The sequence below is a fragment of the Panthera onca genome, chromosome B1 (assembly GCF_046562875.1).
Source record: "Panthera onca isolate mPanOnc1 chromosome B1, mPanOnc1 haplotype 2, whole genome shotgun sequence".
Classification (NCBI taxonomy): Eukaryota; Metazoa; Chordata; class Mammalia; order Carnivora; family Felidae; genus Panthera; species Panthera onca.
Window position 1 is genome coordinate 158,518,486 of NC_138342.1, and position 24,731 is coordinate 158,543,216.

General features: G+C 41.9%; 1 long non-coding RNA gene across 1 annotated transcript; it reads right to left on the reverse strand.

The window, feature by feature from the left end:
- Positions 1-3,571: 3,571 nt before the first annotated feature.
- Positions 3,572-13,994, reverse strand: LOC132691839 (uncharacterized). The gene is made up of 3 exons (XR_009616025.3): positions 13,741-13,994; positions 7,270-7,469; positions 3,572-4,996 (listed from the first exon to the last, which is right to left on the reverse strand). It is a non-coding gene; the product is annotated as an uncharacterized LOC132691839 (long non-coding RNA).
- Between the last annotated feature and the right edge of the window lie 10,737 nt (positions 13,995-24,731).

Here is a 24,731-nt window from a genome sequence, read left to right on the forward strand (position 1 = left end):
TTTTGAGAGAGAGAGAGAGAGAGAGAGAGACAGAGACAGAGACAGAGTGTGAGCAGGGGAGGGGCAGAGAAAGAGGGAGACATAAAATCAGAGCAGGCTCCAGGTTCCAAGCTGTCAGCACAGACCCTGCCATTGGGCTTGAACTCATAGACTGCGAGATCATGACCTGAGCTGAAGTTGGACGCTTAACCAACTAAGCCACCCAGGCAACTCACATTTAAAAATTTTTCTTGATAAAAGATGAAGATTTAACTCTTACACTACAACTTCCACATAACTTAAAAAAATTTTTGGGGCGCCTGGGTGGCGTAGTCGGTTAAGCGTCCGACTTCAGCCAGGTCACGATCTCGCGGTCCGTGAGTTCGAGCCCCGCGTCGGGCTCTGGGCTGATGGCTCGGAGCCTGGAGCCTGTTTCGGATTCTGTGTCTCCCTCTCTCTCTGCCCCTCCCCCGTTCATGCTCTGTCTCTCTCTGTCCCAAAAATAAATAAAAAACGTTGAAAAAAAAAATTAAAAAAAAAAAAATTTTTTTTTGATGTTCATTTATTTTTGAGAGGGAGAAAGAGAGACAGAGTACAAGCAGGGGAGGGGCAGAGAGAGAGGGAGACACAGAATCCGAAGCAGGCTCCAGGTTCTGAGCTGTCAGCACAGAGCCTGACGCAGGGCTTGAACTCATGAACCATGAGATCATGACCTAAGCAGAAGTTGGACGCTTAACCAACTGAGCCACCCAGGCACCCCTCCACATAACTTTTATTGCTCTATCCTCCCAACATACTTATTAAATAACTATTCAGTGTTTACAGTTGAGCCAAGTGGGGTAATATATTGTCTTCATGTACCATTTGTTTTCCTTGGAGTTAACATTTGCCTCAATTTTTTTCTTTTGTATAGTTTTAGGATATATGCTGTGGCTTCTCTCTAAGCTTCCTACACAAACTGGAAAACTTCTGTCAGTAAAGCTAAACTCACAGTCTATGACTTCCATTTTTTTACATGTAGCTTATCAATGTTGGGAGAGGAATAGATAGCCTACATAGTAGAATTTGGAGGAATGGCAGCATATCTTTCTCTACTCCCCTTTAAACATCTACCCCACTGTCTTTATTGATATTTTGGATTTTACTTTCAACAATTTATTTCCTTCTTTTTAGTTATTAGGTTATCCTGATACCCTTCTGTGAAAATGTATATTCTTACTAGAAGGAGGTTGATTACCAGAGTAACCAATATGGTAGTGTGACCAGATAGTGCATATATTTTTTCCTATGGCAGAGAGAAACAGAGAGTGGCATTGAAAGGCTAATAAAGGGAAGACAGCAATAGTAAAGAAGTTTTTCTTGTTTTACAGATTTACCCTGCCCACCTCTGCCATAGGATTCTTTATGTTTGTTGAACCACCAAAGGAGAGAGCATTAGCTGGGTTTGAGATAGTAAATACATACCCTATCATCCCTTGGAATGTATAATAAATGGGCCTTGCCTTTAAAGGCCATAACTATTAGTCTAATCTCTCTTTGAAGATTTTTCTTCAAAGGTGAATGGAAATGATGATTAGCATACCCACACACTCTCACACACATGTGTGCGTGCACACACACACACACACACACACACATCTACACGCAGAAAGCCACCTAAAGAAGAATGAAATAGACTATGGGGCTTGATTTTGGCCTGCTGAGTAAGAACTCCCGCTGTATCCTGTCTTTTTCCTTCTACAGCAGTGTTGTTTCCAATAGTGAGTGAGTAGAATAACAAAACCAAAAGAGTCTGACATGAAAACAGTTTTGCTTTGCTGGCATCCACAAAGATACCTTCAGACAGATTAAACAGTTTGAACTGCAGGTGATGTATAGAATAGAAAACCAGTATTTTCCTTATTCACATTTTTTGGTTACATTTGACAAGTTTGAGAATGCAATTTCTCCATGGGCAATATTGACACGATCATTAGGTTGAGGTTTAACAGCATACAGCTAACATTCGTTTCCCCTTGTGTAGCTTGGATCTTAATGTATCATTTAGTGAATGTCCAGCTACATCAGTTAATGTCAGGGCTAGCTAGCTCCAGATTTACTCAGTTTCTTTCATTTGCTTTTCTTCTCATCCTTCTCCCATCTGTTAGTAGTTTCAGCTAAACGCAGCTCAATCTAGCATATGCAGGAATGTGAGTTTAAGAAATCATTTTATTAATCCCCACCCCTAAGAATAACCACATTCGATGATTTGCCTTGAATTGAGGCAACCGATGGGTAAGAACGTAAACCCTGACCACTACAGGGATTCAGAGTAGTACAGATATTTGTGAGGAACTGAATAGAGCCTGATAGAAACCGGACTGCAGGGAGGAAATATCAGGCTTTGAGAAAAAATATCAGCATAAAGAGGGAAGGAGTCCAGCCCAATAATATGGCATAAAGTGGAGGGAAGGGTATTTCTGTGTACATTGAAGCTATGTTTGAATGCATCTCAATCCAGTACCCTACGGGGAACACAGCTCCCTTGGGAGGAGAGGTCTGGGTGCTAAACTTGTACTGACTGCATTTTTTGCAGGTGGTGGCAAGAGCCTGTGTTGGGATATGCCTTATGGCTATAACCATCCCACCACCTCCTCAGTAAATTTTATGATTCTAAAAGTAAAGGGGGAAAGAATTTCCCTACAAGCAAGAGAGAGAGACAGAGACAGCGAGAGACCTGCGCATCAGGCATCTGGAGGTAAGGTGGGAATTCCAAACAGTGAGGAAGTGAGTTCAGAAGCCCAGAGCCAGTGAATAAGGGGTATATGTGCAGCAGGGGTTGAGGGACAGAAAGTAATATTAGCACAATCCATTTTGAGCAGGGGTAGGTGATATCAACTAGGGCAAGCACTAGAAGATACTGGGGTGGCAAGAAGAGCAGAGTCTGGGGCCCCACTAAATGTAAAACAAACTTCCATGTCCTTTTCATAACTCTCTTTGAATGCCTGGAGAAATACAATGAACTCCTGCTATTCAGCAGAAGATTATCAATATTATGGATGTAGGGTCTAATGATTACAGGGATCTGACTTAGGACCCATAAGGTGGTGAGCTTGGTGGGCATTAAGAAATTTTATAAGGTTGGGGCACCTGGGTGGCTCAGTCGGTTGGGCATCCAACTTCGGCTCAGGTCATGATCTAACAATCCGTGAGTTCGAGCCCCGCGTCGGGCTCTGTGCTGATGGCTCGGAGCCTGGAACCTGCTTCGGATTCTGTGTCTTCCCTTCTCTCTGCCCCTCCCCTGCTCATGCTCTGTCTCTCTCTGCTCAAAAATAAATAAAAACACTGAAAAAAATTAAAAAAAGAAATTTTATATGGTTAACATATACATATAGACACATAAATGAATATATATGTATATTATCTGCATATTGTCTATAATAAAAATGGCACAGCTTTATATATGAGCCTCATCTGAAACAAAGGCTAGGGGCACCTGGGTGGCTCAGTGGGTTGAGCATGGGACTTCAGCTCAGGTCATGATCTCATAGTACATGTGTTTGAGCCCATACTGGTCTCTCTGCGGTCAGCACAGAGCCCACTTCAGCCTCTGTCTCCCTCTCCGCCCCTCCCTGCTAGTGTTTTCTCTCTCTCTCAAAATAAATAAATAAATAAATAAATAAATAAATAAATAAAATAATAAACATTAAGAAAAAAAAAAACAAAGACTAATGTTTGCTTTACAACTAAAAAACTCAGAGAACTCTGAGAAGTGATAAGACGTGCGCACAACTATCAAGTATATTATTTTTCTCTTACGAATAAACCACATCCAAGAGGCAACCAAATGCATGTATTTCTTGAGTGGAAAATGGTAGTGATACCTTTCTTCTGGAAGCTTTCAGGTGCTATGTTTTCATAGTTAATACGAAACTGAAATATTGCGACGGAGAATCTTGGTTTGGCTCTTCCCAGCCCCTCTGGCCCCTCAGCGATATGGCTTTAGGCCACCGCTCGGTCAAATAGTTCCCACCATATGGTGCTAACAAAACACTGCTATTTCCATTCTCAATGAAGTGGCTACAAAGAACTGACAAACCGCTAAAAGCCTAAATAGCTAACAGTTCATTAACTCTGTGTCGTATTTGGGTCATGCACACGAACTCCTGGGTTCTCTTCCCGGTCCTAGTCAGGAGATCTGAGGGCCACTAATTGTTCCCACGGGGCGGCTTTCGGGCTACAGTGTCACCATGCACCAGCGAGCGCCGGGCATCTGTCGTCTGCGGCGTCGCCCCTTTGTAATTGGGTCCATCTTGAGGAAAGCTGCGAAGCTCTGGCTACAGATCCCCCCTTCCCTTTTGGTGAGATAACCAGCTCATTAAATCTCAATGTGAAGGGCATTTTATTACGAAGAGTCAAATCCAAAGATTTACTTGCCCATTTGTCACCTGCTTCCCCCTCCTGCTTATTCCTTTGTATTCGCTAATGGCCTTTCTCGAAGTTATATAATCCTGTCACGGGTATAAAAATATCACTCCAAGGCGGCTCATTTGGCCTAAATCATTCAGCCGTTAGCGATGACAGGGCGGGTGTATGAACCACACTGGAGGCATGAGGACAGCTGTCCCCAACTCTACTCGTTGTCACCAGGCTAAGAAACGCGGAGGTTTTAATAAGATCATAAAGTAGAGTGACATGGACTGGGATGATGGGTAGTTTTCATTTGCATGCCGAATGCCCGGGATAATAAATTAGAGCAATTGAGCAGAAATGGGCAATTTGATTATTCAACATTTTTCACCACCGGCCCAAGCAGCTGGCCCAGGAACGGTTGTGTTGACTTTTCTCCCCGCGCCAGCAGGCTGGCGGGGCCCAGGTGAGGGCAGAGCTGTCACTGTCTCCAACCCAGGCTCTGGGAGCCAGACCCTCGCTTGGGGGGTGTGAACTGATGACCCGGAGGAGGAAGGCTTCATGTGTCTTTGCAGCCGAGGTGGCCGAGGGGGGCTGGCTGACTTTCTTTTACTGCAACAGGCCCACGCTGATGGAGAGAACACCGGTGCAAAGCACCCTGAATGCAGCAATTTACATTCCTGCCAGAGGGGCTCTCAGTCAGCAGGGTTTTCCTGCAGAAACTCGAATATAGTGTGAGACTGGTCTTTAATTGATTCACTCCGGCCAGGGAGCTCCAGGCCAACTCTTCCACAGTGTTACCAAACTATATATATCATATAATATATTATATATAAATACGTATTATTTTATGTATATGTTAATTCTATATATTCTATAAATTATATATTAAACAAATATATAAAAATATATCATATTTATAGACTTATTTAATATTATATTATAATATTTATTTAATAATTTATATAATATAAAAATTATAAATATATTTATATATAACATATGAAATATATAATATATTATATATATAAATTATAAACCTTGTGTATAAATTGATTAGATAGGGCAGAAACATAAGTAATTATGAAATTTTATGTTTAATATGACAGGATCATCTGAACCGCTATAAAATTCTTACTGTTCATTTGGGCTTCATGCTCTTTTTTTTTTTTTAATTGATATTTCATTAAAAATAACTTTCAATGTAAGCTTTTTGTTAAGAAGAAGGTGGATGATGAAGTTTATCAGCATTGATGAATGCAGAATGACTTCCTTACAGATTCTCATAGGCGCCTTTAAAGCAGTTTAAAGTTATGTTCAGAGCTACCCCATGGCTTTATGTGTACCTGATTGATAGCCTTCTGTTTAGACATCTTGTTTTCTTCATACCGCAGTATCTTATGGTAAAACTAGGTGTTAGACATCATGTGTCTCGACTGCTCTTGAAAAAAAGCCTTTTGGTTTTCTTGATTTGTCACTTCATTAATGTTAGATACTTGGCCTCACACCCTGGTGTCATGGAGGGGTCTCATACTTTTAAATAGTACAAGAACTCCAAATTGTTCAGCACTAAAATTGATTTTGATGTCACAACATAAAAAACTTACCAGTTCAACCACTGAGACTCTACTTTATTGATGTATAACAGAGGATTATTACCATTCTTAGGTGCCTTTTAGGGTGGGGTATTAGTGTGGATATATATATAGACATTTGTGTGCATGTTTGTGTATGCACACATTTGTACATAAACACACACACATTTGCATTTACATGAAAATTCATTTTGCTTTTGAATTAGCTTAGTGAAGAAACTACTCACCCATCCAGTGACCATGCAAACACATTTGGAACTACTCTTCACAGATATTTTCATAGTTATATTAGAAAAATTAGCATTACTACTTTAAGTTAGATAACATCCTATATTAACCAAATATTTGCTTCCTGTTTTTCTCCTCCCCTTCTTTCTTGTTGTTAGCTCTGCTTCCTTTTGCCGTCTCAGTTCCTCTGTCAGCAGCCTAGAGAGACTCACAAAAAGGATATACCAGAGCGGTACAAAACCCAAGAGTTTTGGGTTTCAGGCTGAGGGTCCTACCTGAGGCTGTGACACACAAAAGCTTACAGGGCAACAGCATAGTCAGGCTCACATTGGAATAGCAAAGGCATGGGCTCTGAAGTTCAGAGTCGAGTTCAAATCCTCATACAGGTACTTATAGTAGTGTGACATTTGACTGGGTTGTCCTCTGGGCATTGGTTTTCTTATCTATAAATCAGGGCTACTCACTGAGTTACATCATGAGATTAGTTGTGAGGATTAATTATGTGTGACTCACTTAAAATGGCCCAGCGTTCAGTATTTAGACCTCTTGTCCTCTGTCTACACTCACTCCCTTGGCGGTCTCATGAAGTCTCAGAGGACTTCAAATGTCTGTAATGCTGATGATTCCCCACTCTATTTCTCCAATACTGACCTCCCTCCTGAACTGCAGACTCGTGTATCAAACTGTCTACCTGATGCCTCCTCTGGGATGTCTAACAGGCATCGAAACACATCTCCAACTGCACTCTGCACCCCCTGTCTCTTCATCATCTCTTTTCTTCTCGGACCCCCCCTTCCCATTCCTTAGGCTGACGTCCTTGGAGGCACCCAGGACTCCTCACTTTCTCTCAAACTCCAGATCTAACTCATTTGTAGTCCTTTGGGGTCTAACTTCAAAATAATTCCCCAATGCAGTCATTCCTCACTATCTTCTCTGCTAACAATCAGCCTGACATAGCTGACATTTATAGACTACCCCGCCAAACAATAGGAAAGTGCACGTGCCCTTCAGTTGCTCCTGAAACATTTACCAAGATAGACCACATCCGGGACATAAAGCACATCTCAGCCATCATTACCTCATTCCCAAGGCGCTAGAGAGCTTCCATTCGCCCCCTCCGATCCACCATCTACCAGGCTTTCTTTCTCGTCCTCTGGAGGCAAACTGGTGTGGGCAATTAGGCATCAACAAACCTTTTCTGCAAAGTAAATATTCAGGGCTTTGCAGTCCAAACGGTCTCCGTTGCAGATACTCAGTGCTGCTATGGTGTGGGAACAGCTGTAGATAATAAGAAAATGAAGGAGCACGATTCTGTTCCAATAAAACTTTCTTAACAAAACACAAGCAGTGGGCTGGATTCGGCCTGGGGGCCAACACCTGGACTCCATCAGGGTCTCACTTGCCCTGTGGACCCTACAGGGTTTGGTCAGTGGGGGAACACTAGCCAGGAATGAGAGGGAGAGAGAATGTTGGCACACGTATTCCACAGGCACCTGCAGGGTCACGGCAGCCTGGCTATGTCCCTCAACCAACAGCTCGGCTTCCATTAAGCAGCCCACTCCATCAGGTACTCACTCTCTCTGGGTTTTTACGACACTTTTCCCCTCACCTTTTCAGCCTTTGGGGTGGTAACAGTAGATGCTCCATTCCTTGCGGGTTCCCGACATCCTGCCCGTTGTTTGGTAATAGTCCCTTTGCTAAACTGTTCCTCAAATTACCCACTTTAGTGTGCCAGTGTTTCAGCTGGGACCCTGACTGATACACTCAGATTATAGCAATAGCCTTGTGCCCACCCTCCCCCCACTCCCCATTCTATTTTTAACACAGCAGCTAGAATGATCCTGCTAGGACTGGTAGTGCTGGGTCATGTCACTCATCTGCTCAAACTCGTGGCTGTGTATTTTCTCAGAGTAAATGCTAAAGTTCTTACTCTGGTCTATAGGCTCTGCACATTTGCCTTCTACCACCCAGTATGTCCCATTTCATTTATTTCTATTGCCCTGTCACGCCACTCCTGAGTCATTAGCTTCCTCGCTGGTGCTGGAACACATCAGGCTCACTCGTACCTCAGGGCCCTTGCACTGGCTACTCCCCCACTGCCAGAAATGTTCTCCCGAATACCTGCAGGGCTTCCTCCCCACCACTTGGCTGACTCCCTGGCATTTGCTCAAAAACAGCGAGGACCTCATTTCACATTTTATGTGGCCTCTCCTCCTCCACTCCTGGCTGCTTTCCCAGGTCTATTTTATTTTCTGGAACACTTACCAGGTTCTAACATACTCTACAACTTACTGATTGCTCGTTAATCTCTCTCCCTGCTCTAAGTAAGCTCCATGAGGGCAGGGATTTCTATGGCTTGCCATCCATAGTGACATAGGCATTCAGTACAGACTTAATAAGTGACTTACTAAAATTAGGAAGTTTTAATAAATAAATAATTTGATAAATTAAAGTGATTTGTGGAAAGTACTCTGGATTTCTAGTTGGGAAGCCTGGTCTGGAATCCAAGTTCTGCTTAATTTGTCCATCATTCCTTTCCTCCCTCTCTTTGTCGTTCCCTTCTTCTGAGAGCTGTTGAAATAAGTGTTTGTCTTTAAAATTGCACAGATACTAACAGAAACCTTTACTTAAAAAAAAATCACACAGTATTCTCACCTCCTAAGCCTTTCAATGTTGATTTCAATAGCCAATGTTCCTTTCCAACCATTGTTCATGCATAGATATAATCTTAAAATGATAAGCATAACATAGGTACTGTTTCTGAATTTTATGTTTTCACTTAATTTTTCCACAATGAAAATGGCTCTCCTCCCACCCCTCCCAACTCCAGTTATTCTCCTTGAGAAAGAAATGAACAGCACATAAAATATGAAAAGAAAAATAAGAGATACTAAAATCTCACCACCTAAAATACCACTATCAGTATTATGCTAAATCATCCTTACGGGCATCTCTTCAGGCATTTGTGTATGTGTGTGTATACACACACACACACACACACACACACACATACCTATATATATATATACACATATACATATACACACATACATACACATAGGTACGCACATACATACACACATATACATGCATATATACATATATACATGCATACATACATACACACATATACACACGCATATACACATATACCTACATGCATACTTATATACACATACATATATACACACATATACATACATATATATACACATATATACATATGTATATATATTCAACAAAAAAAGGACAGCACTAATGCCATTTTTAGTCACCGAATCTATTCAAAAATAAATAACAATGCAGCATCTCTAACCAGGATATTAGAGGGATGTACAATATTTTATCCATAACTTTCTCCAGTTTGTTTCACTTTCAAGTTGGAATTTCAACGTTTGTTTGTTTTCCGAAGTTAAGCAGTGCGATCTCTCTCAAACTTGAGTATTTTGGATCATTTTAAAGTCAAAATAAGGTTATTGTAAACCCTGAGTACTGACTTCGGTTATTTTGTGAAAACGTTACTTAATATATACTAACATATAACTCAATGCTTCCTATGTTTACAGTTCTCAAGTAAAACCAAAGCAAGTTTACAAATTAAATATAAAAACAACACTATAAAATCAATAAAATCCAAATTAATAACGTTAATATGATGCATGGTACTATTTTGATGACATTAAATTACTGATGTTTGGTTTAACGATTGAATGATACAGCCTCAAATTTGAGCCTATATTTAATTTCTCTCAGTATTTTTACTTCAATAATACAGAAAATGTTAATTTGTAATTGTGTTTTACAAATGAGTGTTAATACCTTTAAGGCATTGCTGGCTAGTTCAAGTTAATCATACCACCTACTTAATCAAAATTGCCACCCATCAATTCATGATAGCAAATTTTAATGAAGTTTCATTCTGTAAAGTTGTTTTGTTCAATTAAAGATACTGGTAATCTTAGCATTGCTGCATTATTGAAGTCTGCTTTCAAATGGCCAATTTTCAGTAGAATTAGGAATGGCAATAGTAACCACTTAATTTTCACTGCAGCTTCCTATTATTGTGCTGATCCACCCAGAGACAGGCACCTTTGCAGGATGGCGACCAGCAATCTGCCTGTGGCCCTGACAGCTTTGGTCCCACTTTAGTTGTCTGAGGTTGCATGGCTTGGGGTGGCTCCATTTTCTTACTCCATTTCTCTAGTTAAATCGTGGAAGGGGTGCCTGGGTGGCTCAGTTAAGCTTCTGACTTTGGCTCAAGATCTGACTTCGGCTCAGGTCAAGATCTCATGGTTTGTGAGTTTGAGCCCCACATTGGGCTCTCTGCTGTCAGTGCAGAGCTCACTTTGGATCCTCTGTCACCCCCCTCTGTCCCTCCCCCTACTCTCATGCACACACTCTCTGTCTCTCAAAAAAAAAAAAAAAAAAATTAAATCATAGTAAAATACTGATTTGTAAGGTGTTCCCCTGGCATTATTTGGTTATCACTTGGATGAAATATACTCACAAACACAAACTCAGACTTTTAAATGATGTGGTTACTACATGGTTACATTTGGTTAAAAGATGGTCAAAGAGGGGCGCCTGGGTGGCTCAGTAGGTTAAGCATCCAGCTCGGCTCAGGTCATGATCTGAGACAGAGCCCTGCGTCAGGTTCTGTGCTGACAGCTCAGAGCCTGGAGCCTGCTTCAGATTCTGTGTCTCCCTCTCTCTCTGCCCCTCCCCTGCTTGCAGTCTGTCTCTATCTGAAAAATAAATAGACATTAAAAATAAATAAATAAATAAATAAATAAATAAATAAGATGGTCAAAGTGATGGTAAAGGTGCTTTTGTTTTTCATATCGGGGACCACTATGACTAAGTACAACATGAGCACATTTTCTTAAAGGTCTCACTGGCCCGAGGGCGCAGGAGTCTGCATTATAGATTGAGAAACATAGACATATGGGTTTCTACATGGTTCTGAGCTCAAATGATAGCTTCACAACGTATAAACTATGCAAACTTGGGCAGTTTACTTAACTTGTCTGCACCCCACTTTTTTTTAAGTTTGTTTATTTTGAGAGAGAGAGAGAGAGAGAGAGAGAGAGAGAGAGAGGATCCCAAGCAGGCTCCACAATCAGCATGGAGGCCCCCCCCCCCCCCCACCTGGGGCTTGATCTCACTAACTGTGGGATCATGACCTGAGCTGAAATCAAGAGTCAGACGCTTAACTGACTGAGCTGCCCAGATGCGCCATCATTTTCCCTATTTGTAAGATGATGATCATTCTCACTGGTCACATGAGAAGAATCAACGTTGGGGAGCTGTAGTGAGAGGATTTAATGAATTGTGACAGACCCCATGCGCGGCCAGAGCACAGTGTTTGGGAACTCTTTGTTGCCCTTACAAATAGTACAGCTGATGGAGCCTCTAGCCCTGGGGAAAAAGCTTTAGCAGTTCATTTGCGGAGTTCCTAAATCATTGCACTGAGTGGGTGATTATAGACTTCATCACCAGCCAGATATTAAGACCCAGTTTTACAGCCACAACATTACATAATTTTCCAACAAGCAAGGGGATAATCATTTTACATGTGACCAGTCCCTGATCTAAAAGAAGCATTTTTCTTTTCTAAGGTTAAAACCCAAACTCAGTCCGGAGATGGCAGGCCAGTTAAATATGCATCTGAATTATGGGTTGCAATACTTTTAAGGAGCAGCGTTCAGGGAAGAGGAACTATAAGGCAATTAAAAAAACTTTTGTGGATGATTAAGTGTTTGAACAGCTTTTCCCATCTGATGGCAATAAAGATAAGAACTGGGGTTGATTTTGATGGCTTCCATCTAAAGAGTAGCTTTTTTTTTTTTTTTTTTTTTTTTTTTTAAATTTTAGAGAGAGAATGCACACAAGTGAGTAGGGGAAGGGCAGAGAGAGAAGGGGAGAGTGAATCTTAAGCTGGCTCTGTGTGGAGCCCAAGGTGGGGCTCAATCCCACCACTCCGGGATCATGATCTGACCCCAAATCAAGAGTCAGATGCTCAACCGACTGAACCACCCAGGTGCCCCTAAAGAGGAGCCTTTAAGTCATTTTGTAGATATTTCTCCAGACTTATTGCTTCTTCTGGAACTCCATGGAGGAGAAGGTAGTATACTGGAACAGACCATTCATAGACACACAAGTGCGAGACATCCTCTATTACCAATATCTACCTACTGAGAGATAAAGCAAATCTTTTATTTGTATTTATTCACCTGTACACTATTTGAAGCATAGTGCACTTACTACTTTCCCGGACAACGTGCATTTTCTCATAGATCAAAGTTAGGTGAATAATTGCTTTATGCTGGGGTCCACTGTGATGCCTGGTAAGATTCACCTGTAGATGGGCCATGATAAGTTGAAGATCACATAGTGACCGGGACCTAACACTGAGCTCAGGAAAGAACCCGCTCTCCTTCCTTCATGACAACGCAGAGTTTGTTTTTGTCTGGAGTCAGTGCGGGGGATGAGCCAGTTTTTAAAAAACCTCTATCTAGTTGGTGGATTTAAAACAAACAAACAGGCATATAAGGGAGCTGAATATAAGTGACCAGGGGAGGCTGGAAACCTAGAAATGACACTACTGTGTCACCCCCGAAGTAACGGGGGCCTCTAAGCCTGGTACCGACTGACAACAACGTGCTGTAAGCCAGGGATTAGATCCAGTGCCAGAGCAAAGAAATATTCCTTTCCCTCCCCACTGGAGCCCTGGCCACCTTCCGTCATTATTTCCATTATCTCTTCTCCATGAGGCCACCTGGCCACTGCCAAGCGTTTCTCAGCTGACACTGTTGATTGTGTTTATTCAAAGTCCTCTGCGGGTCTCGCTCTGCCTCGGCGTTCCCCCCACTGGGCGGTGTGGGGCTATGGAGTTCTATAACTTCCTTTCAACAGCTGGCAGCTACAAATTAACTTTTTGACTTCATTAGGCTAATATGCTGAATTATCCCTAATTTGGAGCACCTGAGGCACTCCCCGCCGCCTCCCTCTCCCCTCCAACCGCCTCCTCTCATCAATCAGGGGCCGAGTAGCAGGGAAGCAGCATATGGAGCCAAAGGCCAGCTTGGGCAAAGCCTACACGTGTTTTTCTACCCTGGCCGAAGAACAGAAAGGCCTAGACCTTTGCAATCACCACATCCTGCGGTCAGGGCTGGCGTGAATACAAGACACAGCTGCACTGCAGAAATAGTGAATGTGACCAGACTGGTCAATCATCCCCCTGCCTTTGGGGCATGCGTCGGTCCTCCAGCAAGTCCCATCCTGGATGGTGGGACTCAGAGCTGCCTTCAGCGGCAGGGATAACTTATTATGATTGCCTCCGGCATTCCCAGAAGTCAGACTAAGCGGGAGAGCATTCCCTTTTACCCCTCCCCGTTTTCCCAGCAGTCAGAAGGCCGAACGCTTTTACCTTACACAATCAGTGAGACATAGGGCAAAAAAAAACACCAAAAAACAAAAACAAAACAATCCAAGACCAACCCTGCCCTCCCCCCCCCCCCCAAGTTTTATAGTCTTTCTCAAGTCATACCTGCATTTCCTGACAGGGGATCCTGGCTTGCTTCCTTCCAGCTGGATTTCCTTAAAGCCCCAAAATAGTTCAATACAGTCTATAAAGTTGAACAAAGATCTTCCCACTATCCTGTCAGGCTCAAGTGCCAATTTTCTTCCCAGAGAGTTTTCCCTAGAGGGCACTGAAGGAAAACCAGCACAAACAGAACTCTTAAAATCTCTTTCGGATCCATGGTGCACTGCTCCCTGCAGTTTTAGCGGATAAAACTCTTTTCATCATATGGCTCTCCTGGAACCTTCCCTCCCTAAAAGCTTGGCCTGAGAATGAGGCTGGGGAGACGGAAAAAGGCAGATAAACAAGATTTGCTGGAACAAAAAAGCCAAAACATCCCTGACTTAAATCTTATAAGGGGAGTTACACTTTGTAAAAGCAATTCAGAGGCACTTTGTACATGGAGCAGTCATGGAAATAGTTTCTTAGAGATAGAATTGGAGCATAGGAAGTGAACGTCGATGCCTGGAATCTTAAATTGGATATTACTTGGTTTTACTCCCCTTAGGGTTTGTTTTCTGCAAGCTTTTGTTTTTATAGTTTATGGTTCAGTCAACCCTATGTCCTAATTTTCCTAGGTCAATCCTTGTTTACACTTGTGATCCTAATGACATTTTCAAAAGGGTCTTCTACTTTCAAGAATATTCCAATTAGAAAAATAAGTTACAGGGTCACCCTCTGACCTGTGAACTTCCCAGTGACCATTTGTCCGATCTCCCGACTCAAGATGGTAGAGTGGATCGGCTGCTTTTTGAGAATTTAAATTAACATCATGAGAGAAAAGCTAGCATTTCAAAACCCATTTCCTCTCTGTCACCTTTTCCTCCTCATACAGGGCAAAAAAGTGATCGAGAAGCCATGTGTTGGGAGGAGTGTAGAATTTGGAATGGTAGGGGCTTGGGTTTTAATTCACCTGGTGACACTTTGAACTTTGGTCAAGTAAGTTTAGCTCTGTACCTCATTGTCTTTGTCTAAAAGATGAAACTATATAAAAGATAACTGAAAGTGTTACATAGTGATGCTATGCTTATGGAACCAGCACAGAGGCTGGGAGAGGCAGCCCGAGCAGGCTGTAAGTAGATGCAGGTGGAACAGCCTCGGAGTAGCAGAAGAAAGGCTCGAGGTTTGGGTCAGATGATCTCCGGTTGAGTATTTCCTATGTAAGCAAATAGCTATGTAACCTTGGACAAGCCCGCCAATTTCCTTCCCTCAGTTTCATCTAGGTCTGGCCTAACTTGCACTTTCTTTCTTTTAGTGGTAAAATGAAGTAATGCTTATGAAAAACTTTATAAACTGTAAAGTTTGTATTGATATCAACTATCATTTCCTGATGCTGTTTTTGGAAAATATTCTTATATGTTATGAGAAGGTGGTTCACGTTACAGTCTGAGCGCGGGAAAGTGCACCAGACTTGAGAATCAGGGTCCTGATTTCTGAAGCCCCGAGGTCTGCCTGGAGTGGGCTGTGAGCTGAAGTCAATGGGTGGAGGCGTGTAGAGGCGAATCAGTTGTCAATGAAAGAAACACCTTAATGATCCTAGTGGTTGGAGACACTTTGTCCACTCTGTTTAGCTGACACAATTCATTCCTTACCCAAGAATCACCTTCTCTTATTTTCTGGTAACAGACCCCTAATTTTAAGGTGGAAAAAGATTCTCTATCCCAGTGGAAGTTGGGATAGACTTCTGTTCCTAGTCCTCTGTTCCTAGTCCCAGTGGGTGAACTATGCTTGGTTTCAGTTGGATGCGTGATCCTGTTCGCTCGTGCCAGAGATCGTCTTAAGCGTGAGCTCAAGTTTCAATTTTGGCCAATGAGGCATAAAATGAAAGTGTGAGAGATGGAATTTCTCTTCCAGTATAAAAAGACAGACCCTTTCTCCTGTTCCTATTCCTTGCCTTGACTTCATCATAGAAGGACTTTGAGGGGCGCCTGGGTGGCTCAGTCGGTTGGGCGGCCGACTTCGGCTCAGGTCATGATCTTGCGGTCCGTGAGTTCGAGCCCCACGTCGGGCTCTGTGCTGACAGCTCAGAGCCTGGAGCCTGTTTCAGATTCTGTGTCTCCCTCTCTCTGACCCTCCCCCATTCATGCTTTGTCTCTCTCTGTCTCAAAAATAAATAAACGTTAAAAAAAAAATTTAAAAAAAAAAAAAAAAGAAGGACTTTGGTGGCTGCCATGCAATCAAGAGATGCTGCCTTGAGTGTCCAGCTCTTGACTTCAGCTCAGGTCATGATCTTGCTGTTCATGGGATTGACACCCACATTGGGCTCTGCGTTGAGTATGAAGCCTGCTTAAGATTCTCTCTTTCTCTCCCTCTGCCCCTTTCCCTGCTTGCTCTCTCTCTCTCTCTCTCAAAGAAAAAGAAACAAACAAAACACAAGGAGAGACCACATGCATGAGGATAAGCAGCCAGAAGGTGAGGACAGTCTCACTGCCATTGCTGAACCATTGATCACCTCAGGAGTGTCTACCATTAGATCACTTAGAGGAGATCATGAATGTATATGTACTGTTTGTTCCACTCTTAGACATACAGCCAGACGAATTCCTAACTGACACATCCCTATAAGACACAATTGGATAAGTGAATCCAGTTTCATTTTTTCCGGTGTTTTCTTTCAACTGTCTTTGGCGATTAACAGTTTGGCTGAATATTTTGCTTGGGTCATGAAAAGAAGACAAAATATCAGCTGCAGATACAGTTCTCTTATTTCATTTTTTAAAAATGTATTCCTACATATTTGCAAAGATAAATGTGGAAATTACAGGGTAGCAAGAGGATGTTGTTTTCTAAAAGGAAAGGATTTTTAGACTCCCAATCAGTGGATGCATAAATTCTTCTGTGATGAAGCCATGAAATGTAACTCATTCAATTGGTCTAAACATTTCGAATTTGTATTTTTGGAGCCTGGAATCCTTTATGTCTTCAGACCACATAATACGTGTGTAAAAACTGAGTAAAAAATAATAAAAATAAGATTTGAAAAACCACATTGGGCTTCCTTGTCAGCAGTGGTTCCATTCTTATGTGTCAGAATTAATGTTTCACACATAGCAGCTCATTAAAAAAAGTAACCTTAGAACACAAGGTCAGGTGGAGATTTTTTTTTTAAGATGTGCTAGAAATTACGCAACCATAAAAAGCATTCCCACTAATTATCTTGGCACTCACGTTATGCTGACCATTTTGTCACCAAGTTGGAGGTGGCAGAGTAGAGAACCCCCTCCATGCTGTCTCATGCATTGCTTTGCTCAATTTTCTCTCAAACTCATTTACTCAATGTGCATATTTATGCAAGAGAGGGTAATGAGGTAGCCAAAGGTTATAGGGGGTGCAAAGGGCTTTTGGATGAGGAGAGCATTGGTAACTAGCGAGGCCAGCCTCGGGCTGTCTGAAATTGAAATTTGGGGCTAAATTAATAACTCAACCTGAGTACATGCAGTTTTATAGTAAGTCTGTCTCCTCTATGGTTGACACTATGTAGTTTGACATAAAAGGATCTCTAGATATGATAGAAAAAATTAAGTTCAATACTATTCCATTGAAAGTAGTGCCTTTTTTGGGGGAAGAAGACAAACCAAAAGGGGTGGTGGGACACCTACTATTTAAACTTTCTCCAGAATGTGCTTTCTTTTTTTTTTTTAAGTTTATTTATTTTGAGAGAGAGCATGTGCATGTGCACGCATGCAATAAGGGAAGGCACAGAGAGAGGGAGAGAGAGAATCCCAAGCAGGCTCCATGCTGTCAGTGCAGGTCCCCATGTGGGGCTCGATGTCCTGAATCATGAGATCATGACCTGAGCTGAAATTAAGAGTCAGACGCTTAACTGACTGAGCCACCCAGGCGCCCCTAGAATGTGCTTTCATATTTTGGTCTGTAGAATGTGTTCGCCTGTGTGTAGACATCAGTTATGATCTTGCACGTAATTATATGCACAAACAGGCATCTCTTCTACAGTTAACGCTCCTCATGATTCCCTTCAAAGTCAGTATCAACTAGGGTCTAGGTAAAGCTCAGGGGCAGGGCAAGATGTTGATTGGATTCATGTCAGTGCTTTTCTTTTATTTAATTTCTTTGCATTTCAGGACCAGGAACATTGAGATAATTTCCCAAAGTTATAGATATGGTGGGGTATTTATCCATATTTTCAGTATGGAAAATGCCCCCTTCAGGGGAATGCTCCCAGGGGGAAAAATGCCAAAGGTGACTATGAATAAACAAGAAAAGGATACCTGGGAGACATTATAGATTGGCCACTGAAGACATTAACTTACAGCTATTCTGTAGACCGAAAGGCAGTCACAATCTGAGGCATCACTGAAGCAGATTAGGATGAAAATAGAAAAGAGAATCCTACCCTTGTCCCAAATCGTGTTTGCCTTCCCAGTATTGGATGATATACTTGATTATGTTTCAAAATAGATGTAACCTCTTGATAGGATCTAGAAAAGGACACACTGATTGGAAGAGGAAAGGAGTTTGCTATAGGATGGCCAATGAACATTCTCTGAACTATACACTGTGGGAAGCCATGGCCAAAGCATGACTGACTGGTGGCTTTGTTGGAGATAGAAATAGCATTTAGCAAAACTTGCAATTTAAAGTCCTCCAAAATTGGACAAATCAAAGGATTCTTTCAAAAAAAAAATTTTTAACATTTATTTATTGAGAGACAGAGAGAGACAGAGAGTGAGCAGGCGAGGGGCAGAGAGAGACACACACACAGAATCTGAAGCAGGCTCTAGGCTGTGAGCTGTCAGCACAGAGCCCGATGTGGGGCTCGAACCCATAAACTGCAAGATCATGACCCGAGCCGAAGTCAGATGCTGAATCTACTGAGCCACCCAGGCGCCCCTGGGATTCTTTTGTATAAACAAGGAATCCAGGATTTAAGTGATCATTTTAATGTCATCCAGAAGCCACACTGGAACTGTGATGTTGTGATGAATGCTGCAGTGGGTTTTAACTTCCTAGCAGTTCTTTGTGAGCTGGGATATGAGGTAAATAAATGACATGATCTCCAAACTCTGTTCTGGCGATCTGGTGTTATGGTGCCATCTGATCATCCGTGACAGACCATTGATAAGGGCCATCTCTGGTCACTGATAATGCACAGATTGTGAAGCAGTCTATGTACTTTTTCAGCAAGAGGTGCTCTGTGATTTCCTTTATTCCAAGAATTGATTCTCTCACCAGTCCAGGAGTAGCCCAGGGTGAAAGGCAAGACCTTTTCCTCTCCTTTAGCACAACCAAGAATAAAGGTGTTTAAAAAGTCTCTTTTATTTAACTTAAAAAAGGTACCTCCTAGCTACCTGTTCTTTTCTCACTTTTTCTCCAATAATTCAGCCAGAAGCTGAATGACAGGCATGCTAAGCTTTATAACCAGTGCCCCCTACAATTTGGCCCCAATTTCTGCTCCCAATCTAATTTCCCACAACTCAAACCCCAAGTCAAACTGAACTGCATTGTTCTTTCCAAAGATGCCCATTTTCATGTTCTTCAAACCTCCCACAGTGGCCTCTTTTTCTAACTTCCTTTTTTACCGTCAAGAATGATCTGGTCTCCAATTTCACATAGAACCACAAGTACAACCTCAACTTACCATGGCTGAATCTTCAAACCCTATGCCCAGGGCTCATCTTCTCTTGTTTTTCTGTGTTTGTTTGTTTTTAAAATTTTTTTAAATGTTTTTTATTTATTTTTGAGACAGAGAGAGACAGAGCATGAGCAGGGGAGGGGCAGAGAGAGAGGGAGACACAGAATTCGAAGCAGGCTCCAGGCTCCGAGCTGTCAGCACAGAGCCCGATGCGGGGCTCGAACTCACAGACTGTGAGATCATGACCTGAGCTGAAGTCAGACGCCTAACCAACTGAGCCTCGCAGGCGCCCCTGTCTGTTTGTTTTTAAACTTGTTCTTTCGCTTGTATCTTTCCTTTATCTCCTAGATCCCTGCTGCCAGGACTAGAACATGCTCAGATCTCATCCACTGTAAAAATACCCTCTCTCACTGTCACTCCCCAGTGACATTGCTCTTACCAATAATACCTGGTACCTGATACTAAAGACATTGCTCTTACCAATAATATCTAGTACCTCTACAGTTATAAGCATATAATAATGATATAATTCACTATATAATGTTTTTCTTTCCTCTTGATGAAAGTGTTATGGGTTTGTTTAACTCACTACTGAGCAGCTAATGCCTAGCGCCATGTCTAAGCTGTAGTAAGGAGGTATTCAATAACTTTTTGATGACTGATTAATAACGTGAGCGAATGAAGGAATGGATGAATAATGTTCTTTTTCGGCTTTTTGCTCATATTGTTCCTTCTGTGTATCAGAATGCTCTTTCCTGTCCCTATTTCTCTTACCCAAACCCTACAGTCCATCAGTTGATATTCAAATGAACCATACCGTATTGCCCACTTTCTCCCACCCTGGCAGGATTTCCTGATGTCTCTAAGTGAAAATAGCTGTTCCCTCCTCAAAATGCTCATCGTTCGAAGCTTCTGGTACGTACAGTCTAGGAACTTGTGTTCATGACTCTTCTTCAGTAAAATAGTGAGTGCTTATTGAGGACAGGTTCCAATACAGCGACATCATGTATCCCCCACAAGAACACGGCTTTGTACAGGAAAAGGGCTCAACAAGACCTAAGCTAATCAAATCATTCATTTGCTCCTTCACTCAACTATTTATTGAGCTTCCATTAAAACCCAGATAAATGTGCCAGAAATAAAATGATGAACAAGACATAGTCTCTGTCTTTTTTTTAAGTTTATTTTATTTATTCTGAAAGAGAGAGAGCATGTGTGCAAGTGGGGGAGAGGCAGAGAGACGGAGAGAGAGAGAATCCCAAGCAAGGTCCTCACTGTCATCACAGAGCCCAACATGGGCCTCGATCTCCCAAATCATGAGATCATGACCTGAGCCGAAACCAACAGTTGGACTCTTAACTGACGAGCTGTGCAGGCACGCCTAGTCTCTGTCTTTACAAAACTTATGGTAGGGGAGAGAGAAGTATTCACAGGAAACCGTATTAATGTGGTAGGTATTAATGGTAAGGATAACTGTGAAAAGGGGCACAGAGGGCAGCTTGTTGGATTCAGAGAAATCTCTTCAGAGAAAGGTAGACCTGAGTTGAGTCCTAGGATGAGCCAAAATTGGCCTAGGCTGAGGGTGCAGAAGGAGGCACATGTGAACAACTTCAACGGTGAGCCCAAGAATGGCAAACTCGGGGAACCAAGGGTCTGGTGTGAGGCTAGGGGGGCAGGTGGAGGGGAAACCACAGCTAGATCTCCATGACCTTTATTTAAAGACAAAAGGGAACCACTGAACTGGAGAATCATATGACTGGGTTTGTGTGTTAGGAAGTTCTCTCTCTGGCTGTCAGAGATGCACATGCGCTCACACTCACAGACAGACACACACACACACACACACACACACACACACACAATGGGGACTTCCTCGGTAGAAGTTAAACTCCCTCATCTTCGATTTCCCTCTCTCCGTATACATTTTCTGGGATTTACCATTTGCCCCTGAGGTAAAGTGTGTTGTGCATCTTGTCCTTTGGTCAATTTTTTCTGTGAGACTTTAATAGTCTTCTCAGGTTGTTCAGAATTAATGAGGCAAATGTCCTCAATCAAGAAGCAATTTAAGAACATGCTGCTAATTTCAATGAGTTCTGTAAATGAACTAATTTAATACCAGTTGACCTTTTTATTTAGGGAGAATGATTTGTGGCTCTGTTTTCCTGATTTGTGCCTACAAGCCCTGGCAGTCTGAATGGGCATTTTGAGCCCAGGGGTAAATATTAATCATGGAACCAGGATGGCGTACTTCTGAGTGTGGAACATTCACCTCAGTGAGGAGGTGGAGGGTATCTTTTAAGAGGAAGTTCTTGACCATGTTTATTAAAATGGAAGGCCGTTTATTAAAACGGAAGGCATTTTATTTCATTAAAATGAAATAAAGAATCCTATAATTCTCAGGTGATATAGCCCAGGCAGAAAGAGGCTGATGATGTTGAGATTTTAACCATGTCCTACGGATTTCGGTACCCTATTCTTTTTAATTTTTTTCACCTCTTTCAAGCTGGGCTGGTACGAATTGCTTTTTAAAATATTTTTCTTTATTACCATAGAGGAAAATCTTACCTCCTGAATACGACTGAGGCACACTACGTGATACTTTGGTGATCTTTCCATTACCTCTGTCTTTTACCACGTCATCTAGTAAAGGACCAACATCTCTGCAGCATTCCCTCTAAGATCAAGCTATCAGTAGGAATGTATCTGTTGCTGATGACTTTGTGTGAAAGGTTTTGCCTTAAACCAGCAGATCTACAGGTCTACAAACAATGAGAAGATTTGACCATGCCATCATACCAATACAAGGATGAAATATTGTTTCTTTCACTGAAGCCGTTTCCATTTAATGGGAAAGTATTGTTCTAAGTATGGTTTAACGTTGTTGAATCAAGGCTGAATCAGCAGCTTTGAATGCCTGGTAAACTCAATCTTCTTTGAAAACCAAGAGGGAGGAAAATTGAACTGATAAAATCAGGATAGAGTAGAATTTCTTTTAGAAGTGGTTGAAAGCACTAACCACAAAGGAAATGATTAATAAAGTGACTACATTAGATCCAAGAACTCCTATTCATAAAAAAAAAAAAGATAGTATGAACCAAACAAAAAGGGAAGCCACAGAGTGGGAAAAGATATTTACCACACATATCACCATTAAGGGGCTTATATCAAGTATGAAAATAGAGTTCTTGCAACCATATAGAAAACTGGCCAAAAGTCTTGAATAAGCATTTTGGGCAAGAGGAAATCCAATGGTCAATGAATATTTGAAAAAGAGCTCAAGTTCCTCAGCAATCAAGGCCATGCAAATTAAATTATTGGATGTCATTATCTGCCCATCAGACTGGCAAAAATTAACAAATTGAACAATCCATCTTGGTTGGCCCCGACCAAGAAAAACAGGAACTCTCACATACTGCCGGTATGAGCAAAACTATGAAGTCTGCGATGAAAGACACGTTGACATTGCCTAGAAGAGCTGAAGATACACGTCCTCTGTGATTCAGCATTTCCACTTGAAAGTGAGAAAGTCACACACTTATTTGGTAACAGGTTGTTCCACTTTAAGAATCTGGAAGAGAATTTGTTTGGTTTTGTTTGGATGTGAGAGAGACTCTGAAGCAAGTGTAGGATAATAGAGAATTAGGGAGTACATAAAGGGACGTTTGCACAACAGGATAGGAAGGAAGGAAACAGAGTGGAGCAAAGAAGGAAGAAAGGAAACATGCAACAAAGGAAGGGGGGGAGGGAGGAAAAGAGGAAGAAGGGAAGCAGGCAGGAGAGAAGGGAGGGAGAGAAGGAGTAAGGGAAGATGTTTTCTGAGGCTTTTGGCAAAATGAGTTCTTGATGAAGAAACTGAAAAATGTTTAGATTTTGATGTTCTGCAGACCAGATAATTTTCCTTAATTTGTATGGGATAGTGACTAGGATAAAGAAACCATTTCTTAAATTAGACGCTATGGCCTTAACTTTTTTTTAATGTTTATTTACTTTTGAGAGAGGGAGAGTACTTGCATTACATCTACATTCTACCCCAAAAGACTGATTTCACATAATCGCTATTTCTGTAGATTTATCCACATTTTTAGTCTTCCAGTTGTTCTGCATTTGTCCTGAAATCCACGTTTTCGTCTGGGACTGCCTTCCTCTGGCCTGAAGTATTTAATAATTCTTTTTGTGCACATCTACTGGTGAAAAGCGTCACTTGGTTTTGCTTGTTTGGAAACTTTTTATTTTGTACTCATTTTTGAAGTATATTTTTACTGGATATAAAATTCTTTGTTGGTAGTTATCCACCCTGCCCCCCACCGTCATTTTATTTTTGTACTTTTTTAGTATTTATTTTTGAGAGAGAGAGACAGAGAGAGACAGAGTGTGAGCAGGGGAGAGACACACAGAGAGAGAGAGAGAGATGTAGAATCTGAAGAGGGCTCCAAGCTCTGAGCTGTCAGCACAGAGCCTGATGCGGGGCTCGAACCCACGAGCTGTGAGATCATGATCTGAGCCAAAGTCAGATGCTTAACCTACTGAGCCACCAGTGCACCCCTAGCTGGATACTTTAGATCCCAGGCCCCACCTCACCCAAAAACGGCAGAAAAATGTCTTTTTTTGTTATTTATGAAAGTAATAGCTCTCAGGCATTACCACTCCTATCTTCTCCTCTGTTTAGTGATGTTGGGGGAAGGCATCATTGTTGCCTGTGGAGGATGAGGAAAACAAATGAGCAGCTGGCTTGGCCCTGTCGCCCCTTTCTATGATTCTATGATTCTTACCTTTTGTTTTATCACCTCTGTGCTTCCTCAGGTGGAGCGGAAACATAGGAGGAATTCATCATTGTCACGCTGGGTAGCTTATCTTCAGGAATTAGGGATACTTACTGAGGTGTATAAAGCAGGTTAATGTAAAAGTTTCTGAGCTTTTAAAACTACGTATACATATATCATATGTATATCCCTATCCTATGTGATATAGGATATCAGGTCTCTTGGGTTAATTTTTACTAGTTCCATTAGTCCCTTCTAGATCCTACCTGCGTGTTACATGCTGTGTAGCTCCAGCAAAGCGTGTATTTGGCCATGGTACGGTCAGGCTGGGACCCACAACTTCCAAAGGGGAATGACGCCTATCTCAGCCAGTTGGTGAAATCTTATCCAGGACTATGTTGGACACTCAGCCAAAACCTTTTTTTTTTTTTTTCTTGATTTGATGTCAACAAGTTTATTTACCATGCCCAGTTTGCTCATTTACCCATATTTTCTGATCTCGAATTGGTTCAAGACACTGTGCTATGTCTTATGGGAAATATAGATACAGGGAAGATGTGGTCCCTGCCCTTTGGAAGCACTCAAATGAGGAACTAACTGTGGCA